The sequence below is a fragment of the Perognathus longimembris genome, chromosome 13 (assembly GCF_023159225.1).
Source record: "Perognathus longimembris pacificus isolate PPM17 chromosome 13, ASM2315922v1, whole genome shotgun sequence".
In the NCBI taxonomy this organism is placed as follows: Eukaryota; Metazoa; Chordata; class Mammalia; order Rodentia; family Heteromyidae; genus Perognathus; species Perognathus longimembris.
This window is the reverse complement of record NC_063173.1, coordinates 7,642,176-7,659,851: the sequence shown is the minus strand read 5'-3', so window position 1 is coordinate 7,659,851 and position 17,676 is coordinate 7,642,176. Positions and strand designations below refer to the sequence as shown.

The 17,676-nt window shown below is 37.0% G+C and overlaps 1 protein-coding gene across 1 annotated transcript in view; it reads left to right on the top strand.

Annotated features, from left to right (window-relative positions):
* The window catches only part of Dlg2 (discs large MAGUK scaffold protein 2), a 1,704,707-nt gene that overhangs the window by 370,395 nt on the left and 1,316,636 nt on the right, over window positions 1-17,676 (top strand). The window lies entirely within an intron of this gene.

Here is a 17,676-nt window from a genome sequence, read left to right as displayed (position 1 = left end):
CTTTAGCATACTTTAAGAAGCTGTTCTCCAGAGGGATGAATGAATAAAAAGAGAAGACTTAGTTTTCTCCTTAATATTCATCAATCTAATCAATTTCAGTTCGATAATAGGTGTGCTTAATTTAACAAATGCAGAAGAGTTGCTTTGCCTCGTGTACTGAAAGTAAAAAGAAAGAAAGAAAATGCATTGCTTTATGAAAACCGGAGAGGCACTATCAAAGCTGAGAAAATTGGCATTAGTCCCTAGGGAAATGAATTAGTAGAATATTTGTAAGACAATTTCTGCAGGTTACTTATGATGAAAGAAAGCTGAAGAGAGTCCCTCAGGCAACAGGGGCAGAATGCTCATGGAGATAATAGGTAAATATTTCACCTGTGGAAACTGTATTTTCACTTACTGATAATCAGAATGTCTTGCAATTTAGAAGAAATGACTGCTTGATATTTTCTGGCATTATTATTATTGTTGTTGTTGTTGTTGTAAACCTGTACTTAGAATGTGTTAAGGCAAATAAGCATTGCTATAGGTACTTGTATTATTTTCTTTTTCTCTTCCTGACATTAAAAGGGGAAGCTCTGCATTAAGTTTAAAGGAATGTCTATGTAGACTTTTCCATTTCCATCCTTGGCCTGGACAGTGATTCTACCTATGCGTCCTTCGGTTTGAACTTTAAGGGTCTTTAAATTGAAATATCCTAGTCTTATTCCTTCCTGGGTATTGAACCCAGAATCTCAAGTGTGTTAGGCAAGTGCTCTAAGTGTAATAGGCTTTTTTTAAAAATAAATGAATAATTTATCTGATTATACTAAGATGGGCATTTCAGATTTGGAGGGAAGTTGTGTTGAAAAGATAAAAGAAAATAAAATCACCTACAATTTTGTCACTAATAGGTAAGTATTCTTATCTTTTGGTATCTGGCTTCACACTCTGTTCTGTGAAAAAGCACTCAAATAGATATTGAAATAGAGTTTGGAAAATGTAAATAAAGAACTGAACGGATGAAACACATTTCTTCACTGTGAAGCATCTTGGAGCATTTAGTGGGCCTTGGTGCATGATGAATTTCCCAGAGGAGGAGACACACTCGGGGTTGTTAACTCAAAACCTAAGGGGAGACAGGAGTCATTTATATTAATGTGATGGGCAGAAGCAAGATACATATCAACTGAAAACAGTGGTCCATATTCAACCTCCTCAACGAAATAAGCACTGCAGGTTTCCAGTCTTCTTCAAATAGTTGCCTGGTTGAAACTTCCATTTGTGAAGTCCTTCTGTTTCCTGAACTAGTAAGCCGATGTTTGTAGACAAAGCAGCAGCTTATGGCCCTCCTGATGGATGACATTTGGAATAGTCTATCAGCTGAACAGAGCAGAAAAGTCTACAATCCAGTCATCAGGATGTGGCATACTTGGATCATTATTTTTCTTAGTCACAGATATATAATTATTTGTCCCATCTGAAAGATTTTAGGAGTATCCTCATATTTACATTTCTATGCTAACCTTTTCCTAATTTAATACCTTCTGGTATCAGACTACAGCCAGATTCCTGGGATTTAGAAAGTAAGGAACATGGTGCCAAGGAAACTCCATCCCCAGCCCCAGCTCTCAGATTGGACCACATTTCTGTTTACCAAGAGGAATTAGGTTACACTTCTGCAAACTGTTTTTGGGGTCCCTTGAACTAAAAGCTGTTACTCTTCCAAGAATCCGAGAGAGGTTTGTGAGAGGAAATACGATGGGAACCGCAGGGTTTCTGTGAGAAGCTAGGGTTCCAGTGTGGAATTTTGGCTCTTCTCACCAGACCCTGCGTCTCAAGGAGGCCAAATTGCGGGTTTGAGCTTAGACTAAGAGCCTCGCTGTCATCATTTGCTTCATTGAGGGACATATTTGAAGTGGCATATTGGATCCTTTCTCTGCCAACTAGCGATAATGATGTTTAAAATCCTGTAGAGAACAACAGACATCTTTTAAGAAGTGGGTTTTTTTTTCATCCAAAATGGCATGCATTCTGGACTTATTTTTCCTGTTGAAAAGTCATCATCTTTATTTTCTCTTCCCTTTTGTGGGGCCCAGTTTATCCATACTTCCTAAGCTCACACCCTTGATTTTTGAAAGTTGGTGTGCTTTTGTACTCTTATTTTGTGTTGAGAGCCTCCGTCTTTTAAAATACGTTTTGACTTTGAAAATTAGCTTAATTATTTTGAAACAGATGGAGTAATAGGAGATAAACTTGGTATGCAGGAAGAACATATTTCCTATTTCTTTTGTTCTATTTTGCCCTTATAACCTCTCTTGAAAAAAATAAAGATGTTTTACAATATTGAAAATTGTGGAAAATAGAAGAGAAGCACCACTTAGAGTTTCACCATCACAGTGAAGTTATTTGCACAGTTACATATTCCCATCTGCTTGTCTCTGAGGGGAGCCAATAAATACTACTACTCTTCCTGGAGTAGGTGTGAATAACTTGAAAAAGAAAACAAAAGAGTGGCGCATGGATCCAAAATACGACCTTTATTACTCATTCAGCCTAGGTTGTACTAGGTTGGCTTGGAAAGCCAAATGGGTCTGTTAACAAAAACCTTCATCAGATCCCCTCTCTCTCCTAGTCTCTCTGCACTGCAACCAGGAATGAAAAAGGCCTGCTCAAGGCAGTGAGGCAGACCCACATCCTAGTTCCTGCTTTGCAGGGCTCTAGAGGCAGCAGCTCCCTGGGGCCTACTTACTACCAAGAGGAAGACGAAGACAGGGCCATTAGGCCCCATGGGCCTGGTTTGTTTGCCTTTTGCCAACTGACACAGATGTGGCAACTGGAAGACAGCTCACCCTGTTTCCCCACCTCTAGTCCTCACCCAGGGTAGGATGAATTCATGAGCAGAAAGACCGTAAGTTTTACTCATTTGGATCCTGCCACAGGAAACTAATCTTGGATGGGGAAAAAAAGTTATGTCCCATTTGGCTAAGCTTTGTCAGTTTTCAAAAGGAAAATGAAACTATTATACACATCTTCACAAAAATTGTGGTTTCTGATTTTTTTTTTTTTTTAGGAGAGATTCTGAGAAATGAGATTCTTGAACACGGGTGTTTTTGCTCCTTGGAAATGTTGAATTACTTTTCTAATGGGTTATACAAATTACCTTTCTGTCAAATCCCTGGTTCACCAAGAAGAGTTTGAATCATGTTTTCAGCTTGCTGTTGAACTGGGATCCTGCGGTAGTTACTTTAGAATTGTGATTGTATCCACTGTAATCACTCATCAACAATTAATTAATGAATCTCTGTCCAAGCACTCTGGAGGTTACAGAAGGAGGTTAAGACAAGAACTCTGACCCTCGGGGAGCTCTCAGTTTAATCAGAGCAATAAATATAACGCAAAGGAAACGATAGAGCTAATTATAGTTATGAAATTGTACTGTGCATACCTGCTGGTCTCAAGATAGTTCATGTTGGTAACCGTAATGCACTCAGGAGTGCACACTGTAGGGATAACATGAATTCTCTTCATTTAGAGGGAATGTAAATCATTTACCTTCTCAGAAGACACAGCCTAGTGTGTGAGCCACAAAGTTAAAAGGGAATTGTGGCACCAGGAATAAAGCCCAGTAGTACAACACGAGGAGGACCGAACACATTCCGGGGCACCAAAGGCAGCTTCCTGGTGGCGATTACATCCCATGGACATTTGAAGTGAGAGTCGCTTACTTAACCAAGAAAGACAGCTGGAGAACGGTCTGTGGAGTCCAGCAGAAAAAATAGAAGGGGCCATTTAGACACTTGCAAATAACAAGGTGCTTGGACTATGGTCAGTCAGTTTGCATTCAAGTCATTCTGAGTATATCATACTGCCTTACTGAACTTGGTAATTGAGGTTCCGGCATTATGCACCAATGGATGAAGACAGTGTCCCATAGCTTATGAATGTGAGAATGAACAGTGGTGGAGGCGAAGGGCTGGTAAACAGAAGGAAAGATGGGAGCATAGTATTCAGGAGTGAGAGGATTTAACTGTACAAGTACTTAAATTTAGATTTGAAAAATTATTTCTATTATGAGAAGAAACTCGATTATTGGCCAGACATGGTGGTGCATACCTGTAATCCCAGCTAGTCAAAAGAAGAAACTATGAGGACGATGGTATGAGATCAGTGTAGACAAAATATTAGTGCACCTCCATCCCAACAAACAAGCCAGAAGTAGCCGAATGTGCCTGTGGTCCAAGCTTCATGAGAGGCTTAAGTAGGAAGATGAGTCTGAAGTTGGCCAAGGGCAATCACATGAGCTCCTATGATAGATAGAAAGACAGACAGACACACAGACAGATAGATATAGAAATAAATATGTACCATCTTACCTGTATATAGATAATTTTAACCGTGAGTGTTACTGTTGGCCTTCTAATATTATATATACAGTGATGGCTGCTTTCTTCTTTTGAATTTTATTTAACATTAATAGGCCAAACCAGAGTGACAATAATTGTTTAGCTAACTTTTTCTATTTTCTTAGTCATCTAAGAAATGTATATTTTTTAAAATACTTACTGTATGTGAGCACTTAGTATTAGGCACGTGGGGAATGAAATAAGGACAGCACAAAATTTGGAACATTGAAGTCATGGTTTAAGTTGGGTCTTTGACTTAGTGATTCAGTTTTTAAACGTACTACACTCTTACTTATAATTAGTTTTTGTATATGTTTTTATACTTATGAATGAACCATTGTCCAATAAGAAGGGAATGAGGAAATGAACTAGAGAAACTGGAGAACTCTGTGTGGAGATAGAAGCTGGTGCTGCAAAGATTATAGCAAAACAGCAAACGGCTTGTGATATAGCATCAAGTTTTTCATTCCAGGTGTTGGAGGTTCACTTCTGTAATCCTAGCTGCTTTAGAGGCTGAGATCTGGAGGATCATAATTCAAGGCTAGCTCAGGCAGAAAATGTCTAGTGGACTTATTTCTCCAAAACAACCAGCAAAAATCTGGGCTAGAACTATGTATCAAGTGGCATAGTGCTAGTTGTGAATAAATGAGAAACCTTGAGTTCAAACCCCATTAGCAGAGAAGAGAAAAGACAATATTATATGTCTGAAATGGCTCCAATTAATCTCCAAAAATTCTGTGTATAAAAAAACAGAAATGGGCTGGGAGTATGGCCATGTGGTAGAGTGCTTGCCTCGTAGACATGAAGCTCTGGATTCGATTTCTCAGCACATACACAGAAAAGGCCGAAGTGGTGCTGTGGCTCAAGTGGTAGAGTGCTAGCCTTGAACAAAAAAGAAGCCAGGGGCAGTGCTCAGGCCCTGATCCTAAGCCCAGGACTGGAAAAACAACAACAACAACAACAAAGAACCCAGAAATGAAATGTAATAAATATCAAAAGGAAATAAAAATATAATTTTGTCATGGATCGCTTGGTAATTTTTCTCTATTATTTTCTAAAATATCTTCAATAAGTGCCTTACAATTTTACTTGAAGCATGTGAATTTTAATTGACTCTGAGTCTATCTTGAAGCTATTCAGCAAAGTAATTGAAGTGGTAAAATTTGCATATGGAAATGCATTTAAGTGCATAATACCTGAAAGGTCTTATAAAAGAATATGGACAATCCATTCATTATTTTCTTCCCATCATATTTTTAAAAAAGCAATAGTAATGGTTACTAAATAATAAATACTGTTTGCATGCCAATCACTCTCCTTGAGAAATGATGATTATAAGATCATTTAATTCTTGAGATTCATGTACTATATTTAATATTTTGTCACATTTAATATTTTCTTCCTCTATTAGAATAGGCCACTTATCAGAGAGTAAGTCGTGTTCTTTAAGTAACTAGCTATATGACCTTTTGAAGATTACTTAACTCTTAATATCTCCGTTTTTACTAAAACAGAAAATCATGTTGTTATAAGGATGAATCCAGATAATATATGTAAAGCACTTACCATAGTGCCTTGTACAAGCCAATTCTGAATAAATATTAACAACTTCTAAAACAAGAATAAAATTTGGATTTCCTAGGGCTTCGTCCTTTTTCTCTTTCCAACCCTTATCTAGGAAATCTCATTTATTCACCTGGCTTTCAATAATACTCAAGCACCAATAATTTCCATATGTTTAGCTGAGATCTCTGCCTATTTTGAGCTTTAAGCTCATCTATCTACCAATCTATCTAATGAATGACTCCTTGTCTCCAACTGAATTCTTAAATGTTTTTAAATTGTTTATGTTTTGGCACTCTACCCTTCCAGTTGGTCTCTATGTCTGACCCTCTCTCTCTCTCTGCTTCCTCCCACAGAGAACTGTGGTGCTTGTGTAAGAAACCGAAAGCATTCCACTCTATTCCTCATTCTTAACTCCCTGTACCCAATTAATCATTAAAATGTTATTGATTTACAACCAAATTTCGAAGTGAATATCTGCTCATTCTTCAGCCTTCCCTGAGACTACTTCTTAATCTCACTCTTTATCTCTTTCATTTCACTCCTCTAATGTATTTTGTTTGTGGAAACCCAGAGTGATTTTTATTTTTTAAAGGTGCCAGTACTGGGGATGGAAAATCTTTGCACCAGGCTCATGCTCTACCACTTGAACCACAGCTCCATAGCCTAGGCTGCCATGAACTAGAACAGCAATCTTCAGATCTCAGCCACCTGAGTAGCTAGGACTCCGGGCATGAGCCTCTGGTGCCTTGCCAGGTGACATTTTAAAATGTGAATGAGACTACTTTACTTTCCTGTTTAAAATCTTGGATCTTTATCAATCCTCAAAATTACTCCATGAAATCATCATGTATTTTAGAGGTATAAAATCAGGCTAATAGTCAAAGTGACATGCTTAGTGTTTTTTTTTTTTTTAAGTAACAGTGAACCCAATAGACTGATAAGGCAGAAAACTGAAAATATAAGATCTAACCATACACTAACACTTATTTTTACCTTTGCCTCAGCACTGGCAAAGAAATTTCATCCATTTTTATATTTTACAACATCACTACCAGTGCTCCAATGTTTATCAACAAGGGCTATATATCTCTAAATTCCTCTTAGAGATTATATTTAATTTTAGCAGGGTTGGAATTCAAAGTGTCATTCTTGCACTCTTACCACTGAGTCATGCTTCCAGAAACCAGAATTGCCTGGATGTAGAATAGTGTGAATGATCTTCCCCCAACACTGCCTTATTACTTCCCTGCTACTAAGAAGAAATGTAAAATAATAGATGAGAACCAAACCACTTGGGAAATCCCAGGCCATTTAAAAAGTTTCTCTTTAAATCCTTTTGTTTGTTGTTGTTGTTTTTTAAATAAAAGAAGATAATAGAGTTTCTGACTTTATGGTACTAAGATTTAGGCACTTTAGCACTTTATATAATCCTCTTGATGAATTTATATGTTGAAAGGACATTACAGTACAGAATAAAAATGAAGATTAAATGATTCAACATGTACAAACAACTTAGAATGTTTCTGGTGGCGTATTTCTGCACTTCCTAGGAAAGAAAGGAGCTACGCATTTGTTCTAAACAGTTATCAGTTGACCTGATTCATGGTGTCCTTAACACAATAAGGCAGGACAATCATAGTTGTGGAATATGTTCAATAAGCCTTGGAAATAGAAATATCTGTCGGCTGCTACTCATGATGACATTTTTTCCTGCAGAAAAGGCATTACTAACCACCTGCTGCAACCTACTTTGGCTAGAACATTGTGTGGCATAATTGTCATAAGTGTCACGAATAGATACTCTGATGTAAACCATATACAGTCGGATGTGTAACTGTGGCTTGCGGTAAGTGTAATATGGTATTACATGGTGCAGTAGCCATTGAAATAGGTACTTATGTTGTGTTTGAGCAGTGTACATTTGTTTGTATTGCTTCATTGTCTTTTGAATTGAGCACGTTATAAGAAGTGGTTTAAAAATATATTAATATTGACTTTTCTATGAAAATTCAGCAATTCTTTTCATCCTTGATAGATCTCAGGGGAAAAATACCACTCACTATTTCAGGTTTGATTTGCCACAGGGTTAGAATTGAAGATCAATTTTCCAAATAAGTGACCTGTGGAACTACACATACAATGAAATTTCAGAACAATGATGATGTATAGAGCCACATTGATTGGCTTCTTATAGTAAGATTTTACAAATCTTTAACATTTAATTTTACAAAATCTGATTTCTATAGATTCCCGAACCAACTTTCTCTCCCCTCTCCCCACCTCCTTGGGATGCCTTTGTCCATCTCCAAAGGAGAGATATCATAGTGTCCTTCTTATTCTGCGAACCTCAAAGCACTGCTAAGGTAAGTCAGACAACATTTATGGCAATTAGCCTCTAAAATTTGGTGGCTGGTTGACTACCAAGTTCCAAGGACTGGATATTGGAGGCCCACAGTCAACTAGGAAGCAACATTTACCTTGATGAGTTTCTATGTTGACAAAGTGGGATCTGTGAAGGGGATTCAGAGACTCACATATCTGTATATCTCCATTTTCCAACGTGGGTTTATTAATTAAGCATCGTCGTCACCATCAGGCTTCGCTTGCTTCATTAAGCTTGTGTGTTGTAGATATCATGCCTAGATCTTTGCTGTATCTTTTACCTATTTAATATTCATAAAACCCTATGAGGTAAGGACTGATGATATATCCTCTCTTGGTGAAGATGAGGAAAATATGACTTAGAAATGCTAAATGATCCACCTAAAATATATATCGTTAAGAGACAGTGTAAAGATAAGTAAAACCTGAACCCTTTCTAAATAACCATGCTATGTTTTCTCTCATTGGATGTAACTAGTAAAATCTACTTCAAGCTGGGTTTGGTACCACATGCTTATCATCCTTATCAGAGCAAGGCAGAAAGATTGTGAGTTTGAGGTCAGCTTGGGCAACTTAGCAAAATCATGTCTCAAAATTGAAAAACAAGGTTGTGTGTGTGTGTGTGTGTGTGTGTGTGTGTGTGTGTTGGAGGGTGTTCTTAGCGTAGTGGCACGGCACTTGTCTAGTGTATGCAAGGCTCTGGGGTTCAATCTCTGGAACCACACACAAAGAACATTCACCATTTGGCATACTTATCCTCTCTCAACTGTCTTTGTGACTGCATACACACAGTTTAGAGATGAATAGTGAGCAATTATTACTACACTATGCAAGTATATATATTCTGTTAAAACTTATTTCTTAAAACTGATGTTAAGTGACTTCCTACAAACTATCCAAGGAGGTTAAAAAGCCTTCCTTCCTTCCTTCCTTCCTTCCTTCCTTCCTTCCTTCCTTCCTTCCTTCCTTCCTTCCTTCCTTCCTTCCTTCCTTCCTTCCTGTGTTTGAACTCAGGGCCCCACACTTACTTGCCTTACTTCCTAGGTGATGTTCTTCCAATTAGCCCCACCTTCAGCCTGTTTTTTCCTACTACTTTGGAGAAGGAGCCTGTCAGATTTTTCTTCCTAGGTTTTTCAAGCAACACTCTTCTGGATGGCAGTCTTCTGAACAGCTGGGACTACAGGTGTGAGCGCTTGGCTTAGCTCTTTACATGATCAGTAGCACTTTTCCCTCTGTGTAGAGTCATGTTGACTCTCTTAGCGATGTAGTAGACAGCTAGAGAGCTTTCTCTGCCATTCCAGTGGAGACAGAATCAGGATGTAGGGAATTGGACTCCATTAGCGTCTTGTATTTGAATTTACATCTTTGTCATTCACGTGCAGGCTCTACATAGAAAATATTTACACCCATCGGTAGAGGAAAGTAAGTGGCCCCAGATTGCTGTTTGGAATGATTTAAGTCACAGCCCAGAGGTATTATTTCATGAATATTTGCTGTCTGAGAACTCAGTTCAACTCATTAACTAAATCATAACTGGCATGCCACCTACTCAGACCTGACCTATGTTATCATTTGACCCTCTCAGATCAGTTGTACGTATATACAGACTCTATTATAAACAAGGTGAACGTGCCTTATTTTGAAACCGGTCTCCCTTCCCTCCTAAGTTTAACCTAATTTTACAATTCTCATGTATTTAAAATTTATTAAAATCATTTTCCAAGGTAGTTTTATCATGAATGAATGAACTTCCTTATAAAAGTGCCCCAAATAGCACATTATGAAGGATAGGTTCATATTTTAAAAACCACCCAAGTTAGTTCTTTGGATGCATTGTTAAGCACTTAGTAGTAATAGTAACGTCTAGTAGTAGCAATTCTGTGCAACAAGCACATGTTTCTAAGTTTGTGTCCCTAAAGGTGAGTCTTGGGTACTAGCATTACAAAGTACCCAAAGAGGTTTATATCATTAAATTTAGGTCAGTATTTAGACTACTATTGGATACCCACAACTTCATGAGTTAGGTATTATAATCCCCACTTTATAGAAAAGAAAAATAAATTTTAGAAAAATTTCACAATTTTTCTTATGGTCAAATAAGTGGTATAAACTGAATTCAAATCAAAGTCTGCCTATATACAAAGTTTATTAATTCCCCAAGATTCTGGAGATCTTAGCAGTAAAAATATTTAGGACTATGCAGTGAATTTGGAACAGCAACTATTGTTATCATGGAACTATCACTCAGGCGGGCTGTCATGGTGACACAGATCTTTGCTCCTAACTGCACAGAGATGCTAACAGCTGGCAGAAGCGGTGTCAGGTGTGCACCCTTCTGCCTTTTGCCATGTATTTATTAAGACATTGAGTGTTTGCCACATGCCAGATAACTCATATACATCTTGGGTCTACTTCTGTGAACAGAAAGCAATGGTTTCTCCTAGAGCTTATACCATAATGACACTTCTTTCCTGTGCTGTCTCACATGTCCTATACCTGGTCAGCATTTCCTCCTCCTTAGAAAAGGAAGTAACGCATATCTTTGAGAGATTGCTGATCATCGTAGACAATCAAAACAGAAAATGAGGCCAACATAGAATTCCTGTTTTATATAAGCTATGCAGAGATCAAAGAAGGTTAGTTCAACAGATTTCCAGCTTAAGTAGAAATATAGTATGCTGTACACAGAGTAAGCATGACATACTTTTCAATAAATAGATGAATAAATAATAGATGCATGGGAATATTTATTAGCTTTATGTAATGAAGATTATATAACATCATTTATTAACTTACTGGTTATTACAGGCATTTTTATTTTCTCTACGCATTCTATATAATAGAATCTATAGGAATATTTTATTTTTTAGATTTATGATTTATTCAACTTAATGATACAGTATTTGTAATTAAATCGATAGTGTGTATATGAGTGTTCACTGTGTGATTTTCTTATATCATTGAATGAACTCATTCCATCAGTATGTTTTTTGTGAAGACCATACATAAGACATGATGTTGTGTTGAGGATCAAATCCAAAATAGTGTCTGTTAGGAAGGATGGAGGTAGATAGACAAAAATATAAGCAAAATATATAACCCAAGTACTATCACAAAGTAAGTGGAAAAGTATTCAGAAGTGCGTTGTATAATTTTGAATTGAATACACTTAAAAGGCAACATTTACACAAACCTCTGAAGTAGATGAGAGAGTCACGTGGTAAATATCTTATGAAGAGGACTGTAGTCACAGGAACATCATTTAGAGACAGGCACTGTTATCTTCCATTTCTTAGCTATGGAAACTCAGACTAAGTAATTTAAATCAGACAAAGAGAACATTTTTGAGATCATATTAAGCCCTTGCTTGAAGCACCTACTATTTTCTTTTGAAGTCTTGTTTTTCCTCAAAACACCCTTTAGATAGCTGTAACACAGTAGAAAGACTACATTTAAGGTAATTAATTCTACCCATTCTTCCAAGTCAAATGCACAAAAGAAGTGGGACACTTTCGCATCATTCCATCAAAGCAACTCTTTTCCTTGTCATGTTATCTTAGCTGACTGAATCAGTGGCCTCTTCAAGCCTAACCAAAGATGTTATGATAGTGGCCATGTTGAAGTTTGCAGGTCCTATCTGCTTTTCTGGGAGTCATTTAGGATTGAAGTGGGCTGGTTACTTGGTACTATTTGCAAAGAAATAATGCTGTTTCCAAAGGGTCAGTAGTAGACCACCTCTCTTCATCTTCTATCTGATGTCACAATTATGAATATATTTGCACGATTTCAACCAGGAAGAAATAGAAAGGTTCAGGTGGGCCAGACAGGTTAGGACAAACAATTGTCTGCCCATCACTGGTGGAAGACTGAAGCATCAAACAGAGCCGCAGGGCTGGGATTATAGGAAGAAATAGAGGTGCTACCATTATGAAGTAGCCTTTGTGTTTCTGAAGAAAAACAAGCAAATGTCATATAAAAGGAGAACCTTCTGTTGTTATTTATATAATGCTGGTGCATTGAGGTTGGTGTTTTGGCTTGGGGCCCAGAACTGTACATTAATTCAAATACAGATGTTCTGACAAATGTAGGTCCCAATGCTAATAATAATTTTAAAAACCAACCTCACGAAAAACCTAGGCAAGTGAATGAATAATCAGAAAGGGAAGTCGTCAAGGATATTGCAACTGGTATTTGTGCTTTTGCTAGGAAGAGTCCACTGACGACTTGTAAGGACCTAAAAACTCTCACAAAACTGAAATCTCAGCAAAGGGGAAACCATAGGATGCAGATCACGAGGAAGCTCCCGGCAGGCAGGAATGCTGTTCCTGCCATCTCCTTTAACGGTTCCCCACACTGTGCTCCCCACGTGCTAAAACCTGGGCTCTCACTTAGAGTTCCCTAGGAAGTTCTTATGCTGGCGGATGAAGCCCTGGGGAGCGCTGTTGAGGCTCACTTTCTTTCAGTCTTAGCCTCCTTCATCTCTCATTCCTCTTGGCATTGCTTTGTGGTTTACTTTATTATTTGCCCAATTTGTATTTTAATAAGAATTCAGACTTTACTTTAGCATAAAGCTCTGAAAACACTGAGGAAGGCAATTTGAGATAATCATTTCTGGCTCTTGGTCCACAAAGAAAACAAACATTTCATACTTTTGAAGATGATACTGCTAGACTCAACTCACTCCTGGATTTCAAGATGGAACACAGTGTATACCAAGTTCTTCACATCAGCGACACTTCAACCTGTAAAGACTAAAACTGCTGATAAAATGAATATTAGAATATCACACCACTGTAAAACGTTGATTATTTGGAAGAAGAAATCCTTACAATGAAAGAAAATAGCTTAATATTCTAATGAAATTAATATATCATACGAACATTAGATACTCCTTGAAGATTGCTTTCAACTTATAATGGTATTTGCCACATTTTTCAAATAGTATTCTTCTCTTTATTTCTATATTGGACATTTGGGAACTTGAAACTCTGAGTGATTACATTACTTTGGCATAGTAAAACAATTATGAGACTGAACGCAGCTGACTGTGCATGTTCCTATGTGCATGGAAGAGTCTTCGGTTGCCACTGGAGTTGAAGATAGAAATGACAAGAAACAACACACAGCAATATTGTTTGTCAGTAAGAATGTGAAATTGAAAATGTCATGTTTTAGACATGTAATATTTGGAAATTAAGGTTTAGATTTTTATCATTGTTTTCTAGCATCTAGTTTTCCTCAAGTACTTCTGTGCCTTTTCTGGAAGTATACAAATGTAACGAGGAGCCCATACAAATGTAGTCCTATCCTTTATTTCTGATGCAGAAATCTCTGCCTATGGGTGATTTCTAGAGGATTTTTCATACTTTGAGTTACAGTAGACATATGAAATCTTTAATGGGAAACTTACCTTCTTCATTAAAAGAATACATTTTTTTAAAAGCTAGATTTTTTGGCATGGTACTAAAACAACCAACCTCTTTCATTTATTTTATGATATCATTTCGCACCATTATTGTTTACCTGTTGAGAACTGGGTGTTTGGAAACACACATAAGTAGCATTTCATTATTGTGTTGTTTCACATCTTACAAGAATGGGTATGAGTTGTTCTCCCTTTGGCATGCAATCGTGTGAGATGTGGAACGCTTTCTCATCTTAGCTATTGGCATGCTTTGTAGAGCATGTGGTACCAGATGCTCCTAAGGCATTAGAAATAGCCTGGGAGGAGTTAAAGACAGAACCGGCCACTGCTGTTTTCTCCCACCCATCTGAATCCAAGTCATTTCTTAGTAGGATTCATTAGCAGAGACTGCCTCCTTCTGACGGCTTCATTTGGCAAGTCATGCGTGATGGAAACTTATCCCATTTTCACGTTAGTTTCTTTTCTTTAAGCTTGCTCTTAAACATAACTGCATAGGTGGTTAAATCTAGACACAGTGGGATAGCATTTATTTTTTGTCACTTAAATAAGTAATCATTATTATAATCAGTTATTATAAGAAGATGAGGATTAGAATTTCATGCCTCTATAAAATATATCCAAATTACAGAACAGATATTCTATCACTTATCTAATTAAAAGGAAGGAAAAATAGAAATATTCTACTGTTCCAGTGAACTAGAATATCACTTGACCACCAGTTGCATCTGTACTGAGGATTGCCTTATGTTTGCATTATTTTATTTTGCATATATTTATCCTCAAATAAGATATTTTCAATGATTATCCTTAGACCTCAGAATTTAGACGATTGAACTTGTAAAAATATTTATGCTGACTGGATAATCAGGACAAAACACTCAACTACATAGAGTGTATAAGGTAAGCAAGAGAAAATGTATGAAAACTAAGTAATATACTGGAAAATTAAGAGGAAGTCTAGACAGTTGTTGTGTAGAGACATGCAGATTATTGCTGTTGGAATGAGAATGACTAAATATTGGTAAAAAAAAACAACACATGGCTTTAATTGAACATTGATAAATTTGAGGACACTTCCAAAAACAAAGGACATTTCTGAATTTTCCTTTGATTTTCAGAAATGGGTGACTTTAAGGATTGTTTTAAATATTTCTCAGATAGTAAAATGTACATGACTCCAAGAAAGTTTGTACTGTTTTTCTGAGAAGGTAAAATCTAGGTAGAGAAGCCAATGCCTAATTATTCTTGTGATGTAATAGTTTGGTGGTAAAGAGAATGGAAGAAAATTTAGATTTAAATCAGAGTATTGAAAAAGAGAACATAGGCTCTCATTGAATGATGTGTGCTAGGATTACATATTATTATAAATAATAACAATAAAGTGTAGGAGAATATATGAGAAACAAGGAACTGAAAATTACAGGAAACTAATTCTAAAGGTAATTATAAACATTTAGAAAGAGTTAAAATCATATATCATTAAAATGATTTTAGGTAGATTGAGTACCTAAATGAAAATGTAAGCTCTTGGAATACCCTAAAAATAAATGTTAAACAGTGCTTGTAAACTAAACTAAGAACAACGTGTTTACTCAACAAAAGTTTTGATAAATAACAATATAGCTAAGTGTAAAACAGGCAATATTAATATCTGACCAATGTGACTTCAAGGCCAAAGGAGTAAAAGCATGGAAGAAAACAAGACAATAAAGAGAATGAACGTATAAACAAAGAGGCTTATCCATGTAGAAATAAAATCAGTCTTTATGTGGCCACTGACGGTACAAAGAAGTAAAAAACATTAATGGCACACCTTGAAATCACTGAAAACTAGAGAACATTGTAGAGAAATGTGTTAGTGTAGCTACAATCATGTTCAGAATGCATAAAAGAGAAAGGCAATGGAAAATCTGAGAAAAAGTGATGAAATAATTACATTAAAATAAATGAAAGAAATAAAAGTTTAAAAACCATTACATGTCTCTGTGTGAGTATGAATTTGAATCTAGTGTATGTAGCTTTGATGAAGTTTTGCAAAGTTTTTCTCTAGAAGAGAAAATATTACTCTACTAAACACTATACAAAATCGAAAAGATTGTTAAAATGTTGCCCATTTTATTAGAAAATGTAAACTTGGTATTTGTTTCTGAAAAATCATAGTTTTTTTTTCTTTTTTCCTTTGATGCTTTGATTATTTCAAGGAGTACATTTCCAAATGGTGCCAGTCACAGATGGTTTTATAGGTTGTTTTCATATTGGTGTTAAGGAACAGATAATTCCTCTGTTATTTAGCTAGCCCTAGAGTATAGTAAATATGAGCTTTCCAACATGTTTTCTACAGGTTTCATAAATACCATTTTTGTAGCCTAGTGAGACAGGCAAAGATAGGAAGGAAAAGAAAACAAAAGGATAGATTCATCTACATCAAAATAAGCAATATATTTTAAAATGCCAGTATTTTCCACATACATGAAGACATTTGAACATAACAACAAAGTCAATATTCATAATTTTTTATTTAAAGAATTAAAGGATAAAAATCACACAATATGTAGATTCTATGAATTGTTTAATGAAAGTAAGCCATTCCCAATTAAGAAAAATCATCTAAAGTAACATTAAAAGAAATTTTCCCAGAGTCATAAAGACTGAATTCAATGGCAAATAATATGATTAATAGTAGAAATTTTAGAGCAATAAGAATTAAAAGAGAATGCATAACAAGTTGGCCACTACAGTACTATTGGCATTCTTTTGGAGATTTCCAGCAACATAGTAAACTGCTGTCCTGGGAATAATCCGCGTAGCTTTGGGGTTGGTGAGTTTTCTCTTGCGGATATATTCAGTTTACTGTATTAGAGACCTGTGGTCAGCTGGGCCTTTGCTTTCAGTCCCATCACAAGAAACTTGTTACTAAAGACATCGCTGGCTTGCTGCTTGCAAGCAATGGAGAGAGCAAACCAGGAAGGGGTGGAGTTACACTGTCCTTTGAGGGCCAGTCCTGAAGGGCTAGAAGGTGCCCCACCCTGGGCTGGGTTTCTGTACCTTCCTCCCATCTCCTCCTAGCACTACAGTGTGGAGGGAACTTCTTAACTCTCAGGCCTGTAGGGGGCATTCCAGATCCAAACCAAGACAACTTTGTGATAGAATAGTAAGAAACAAATCCCAGAATGTCAAATTAATACATGCCAGGCATATACATAAGCTGGAAAAATGAGTCCATAGTCAGTGGAAATATAAAATCAAAACACATTTTTAAAAAATTCAATAGGCTTCATTTAGCCACATAGTGAACCTTAAAAAACATAACAACAGAATCTCCAAACCAAATCAAGTAAGCAAGAGCTCTTTCATTCTCACCGAGTCACGCCTAAGTGCATTTTTATAAACGATGCAATGAAATGATGGGTATCACCAGCGCTTGGTTTCACCCACTGGAGGAGCCTAGTTTGTCACTTGACTCTAGCACTCAGCATTCAGTCTCCTGAGTCACATGCTTCGACAATTGTGTATGTGTAGATGAGATCTTGGGATTTGAACTCAGGGTCTGGTGTTTGCTAGTCAGATTGTTCATGCTTCTAACTTCCTTTTTGCAGTAGTGATTTTTGTTGTTGTTGTTGTTTTGTTTTTGGCCAGTCCTGGGCCTTGGACTCAGGGCCTGAGCACTGTCCCTGACTCCTTTTTGCTCAAGGCTAGCACTCTACCATCTGAGCCACAGCGCCCCTTCTGGCCGTTTTCCATATATGTGGTGCTGGGGAATCGAACCGAGAGCTTCATGTGTAGGAGGCAAGCAAGCTTGCCCCTAGGCCATATTCTCAGCCCTGCAGTAGTGATTTTTAAGATAGGATTTCACTTCCTTCCCTGGGGGCAGGACCCTGAACCTCCCTTTGCCCCTCCCCCAGCTCCCCTCCCTCACCCCTC